Source organism: Apium graveolens, chromosome 7 (genome assembly GCF_009905375.1).
Source record: "Apium graveolens cultivar Ventura chromosome 7, ASM990537v1, whole genome shotgun sequence".
NCBI classification, from domain to species: domain Eukaryota; kingdom Viridiplantae; phylum Streptophyta; class Magnoliopsida; order Apiales; family Apiaceae; genus Apium; species Apium graveolens.
In genome coordinates this window covers 26259353-26263165 of record NC_133653.1, presented here as the reverse complement: position 1 = coordinate 26263165, position 3813 = coordinate 26259353, and the positions used below count along the sequence as shown (strand labels likewise).

Here is a 3813-nt window from a genome sequence, read left to right as displayed (position 1 = left end):
TTTCTGAGAGAGAATACCTTTCATAAACCTTGCATAACTAGGCATCTGATCAAGAGCCTCTACGAAAGGTATATTGATATGAAGTTTCTTGAACACCTCCATAAACTTCTCAAATTGCTTGTCCAGCTTTTTCTTCTGCAGCCGCTTAGGAAAAGGTGATGGAGGATAGATTTGTTTCTCCCCTATATTACCCTCAGGAGGAGTGTGCTCGACAGTAGTCTTCCTTGGTTCCAGTTCTACTTCCTGCTGCTTTACTTCTTTCTCAGCCTTAGCTTCTTCAGTCAACACTTTAGTTTGTTCAGGATTCGCAACCTTTCCAGACCTTAACGTGATTGCCTTTACCTGCTCTTTAGCTTCTTTCCTTCCTGGCACTTCAAAGTCATTAGACAATGTACCAGGTTGACGATTAAGCAAGGCGTTGGCAATTTGTCCGATTGGATTTTCCAAGGTCTTGACAGAAATAACCTGGCTCTTGCACATAAGCTTCAACTCCTCTAATTTAGATTTCTCATTAGCTTGTTGCAGCTGTAGTTGTTGTCTTGGTACATATTGCGGTTGCTGAAAACCTGAGGGGTTGTACTGCTTAGCTGGATACTGCTGATAAGGCTGTTGAACCGCATTCTGAGCGTTGCTCCAGCTGAAATTCAGATGATTGCGGTTGTTAGGATGATAGGTGGTTGGCACGGGTTGCTGTGATCGCTGAAAATTGCTCATAAACTGAGTTAATTCACTAAAAATAGCACACTGATCAGTCTTATGGGCACTAGCACAAAGTTCACAGACACTGGTGATTTGATTAACTCCATAATTAGCGAACGAGTCCACCTTCATTGTCAAAGCCTTAAGTTGGGCAGCTATAGCAGTTTACGCATCCAACTCCAGAATTCCTGCTACTTTTCCCTGAGTCAGTCTCTGGGAAGGATTCTTGTACTCATTCGCATCCATCAGTTCGATCAATTCATAAGCTTTATCGTAGCTTTTAGCCCACAGGGCTCCTCCTAATGCTGCATCAAGCATGGGTCTAGAAGTAGCACCCAATCCATTGTAGAAACAGTTGATAATCATCCAATCAGGCATGCCATGGTGTGGGCACTTCCTTAGCATCTCTTTATATCGATCCCAAGCCTCACACAGAGATTCTCCAGTTTGCTGAGCAAACTGAGTAAGAGCATTCCTGATTGCTGTAGTCTTCTCCATAGGGAAGAATTTAGTGATAAATTTTTTAGCAAGATCTTCTCATTTAGTGATAGACCCTGGTGGTAAAGAATGTAACCATCACTTAGCTTTGTCCCTGAGAGAGAATGGGAAGAGTCGCAACTTGATAGCATCCTCAGTCACACCATTGAACTTGAAAGTATCGCAGATCTCGATGAAATCCCTGATGTGCATGTTGGGGTCTTCAGTAGGAGAACCCCCAAACTGAACTGAGTTATGTATCATCTATATCGTGCCTTCTTTGATCTCAAAATTGTTAGCCGAGATGGCTGGTCTGATGATGCTTGACTGAATTTCATTGATCTTAGGCTAAGAATAGTCCATCAAAGCCTTAGGATTTTCTGCTTGATCTCCCATTACTACTACCACTGGTTCTTTAACTTTTTCTTTATCTTCTACCTTCTCTTCTTCTTCAAAGACTTCTCTTCGAACCACTATCGCTTCTTCCTCGGCTTGATCTAGATTTCTCTTACGAGTCCGAGAACGCGTATACATACATGCTCGCTAGATCACCTGCAATAAGACAAGGAAACATATAAGTAAAAAAAATGTCCGAGTCAGTGAATTTTAACGACCAGTGATGACAAACACATAAACTAAAAATTAACACTGCAGTCCCCGGCAGCGGCGCCAAAAACTTGTTAGTCGCTAAACACGCGCTAATTATACACACAAGTATACGAGTTCGCAAGTAGTATAGAATCTTTTCTAGTTCCTTCCCACAGAGACTGCTTGGGTTGATTAATTAATTTATGCACTTATACAACGATGATATGGTTATTATTCAATGCTAAGACGATAACAAAGTGAGATTGTTTATAACTAAGAATTACGCTAACTATTTTAACTACGAAAATAAGATTAACTGAATTAATATATATGACAGACATGGGATTCTAACTTCATTAATTACTTCATTCAATAGTCTTATTATTCTCAACCTTAACATGCAATGGTGATGACACTAATCAGATAACACGAAACTGATAAACGCCAAATTTCGTTGCACGAGTACCATACTACCAGACATCCACAAAAGAGATAGAAGCTGTATAGACACCAATTATATTGAGACCCTATATGTCTATAGAATTTGACAACATAACGGTTTAAGCATAAGTTATATATCTTGATTACATAGGGCAAGTAAGATGGTTAAAATTACCTACGAATCATGCATCACAAATACATGAACCTATACTAGCATGGCAAGTTCTAAATCCTTAAATTCACTTTCGCTTCATTAAGAATTAACACACTATCTTATAAGTTCGTGACGCTCATAAGACGAATACGCACAACCAGTACTAGGTTATCATACAATCACCACATGCTAAGGCATTGAAACAATTTAACAAAAGAAATCCATAAATAAATCCGCTAGAACCCCACGATAATGATTAGCCCATGATCGGACTCATCATCAACGTGGGTTCCGATGAAAGCATGGTAAAACAAATGTAGTATTTATTCCAACAACTTCGAGCCGGCTTCAATGAGCTTTTATTCCAACACCACCTTGACACCAAATTAGCACCAAAACAATGCTAATTCACCTGATTACCTAGATAATGTCTGAAATGTAAAAACACTTGAAAACACGTTAAAACACTTAACAACTTGAGTACAAATGCATCAATTCAAAGCTTATTAAAGCCTTATAGAGTGTCATAAATGCCACTCAATAATTAGCAGCCATCATTTCAATTAGATCATAAGCTTCATCGTAGTACTTAGCCCATAAGGCTCCACCTGATGCTGCATCGAGCATGGGTCCGGACTGTGCTCCCAAACCATTATAAAAACAATTGATGATCATCCAATCAGGCATTCCATGATAAGGACACTTCCTAAGCATCTCCTTGTAGTGCTCCCAAGCTTCATATAAAGATTCTTCTGATTGCTGCGCAAATTGAGTAAGAGCATTCCTAATTGTAGTTGTCTTTGCCATAGGGAAGAATTTAGTGAGAAACTTTTGAGCAAGATCTTCCCAAGTAGTAATCGAACCAGCTGGTAGAGAGTGTAACCAGCTCTTAGCCTTGTCCCTCAGAGAGAATGGGAATAGTCTCAGCTTCACAACATCTTCAGAAATACCGTTGAACTTGAAAATGTCGCAGATGTCAATGAAATCCCTAATGTGCATATTGGGATCTTCCGTTGGAGAACCCCCAAACTGGATTGAATTCTGCACCCAATGAATCGTGCTAGACTTAATTTCAAAAGTATTAGCCGAGATGGCTGGTCTGACAATGCTAGATTGAATGTCATTGATCTTCGGTTGAGAATAATCCATTAAAGCCTTCGGATTTGCTGCTGGGGACTTGATGTTGTTAATTGTTTAGTTTATGTACTTGTCATCTGTGATCATTAAAGTTCAGTGACTCGGATATTTTACTTACACGGGTACTTGTTTTGTTTCAGGTACTCTAGAGAGCGTGTATGCGAACGCGTTCTCAATCTCGTGTCTTTGTTGAGGAAAAAGTTGTAGAAGAAGTTTTTGTTGCAATGGGACCAAAAACTTGTTAGGACGTTAACACGCGCTAATAATACACGCAAGTATATGTGTTCGCAAGTTGTATAAGATTTAGATCAAATTCG

General features: G+C 39.5%; 2 non-coding genes across 2 annotated transcripts; both read left to right on the top strand.

The window, feature by feature from the left end:
- The first annotated feature begins 1075 nt into the window (after positions 1-1075).
- On the top strand, positions 1076-1182 carry LOC141676054 (small nucleolar RNA R71). The gene has a single exon (XR_012556665.1). It is a non-coding gene; the product is annotated as a small nucleolar RNA R71 (small nucleolar RNA).
- A 1862-nt stretch (positions 1183-3044) lies between these two features.
- Positions 3045-3151, top strand: LOC141676366 (small nucleolar RNA R71). Its single transcript, XR_012556960.1, has one exon. It is a non-coding gene; the product is annotated as a small nucleolar RNA R71 (small nucleolar RNA).
- Positions 3152-3813: the final 662 nt, after the last annotated feature.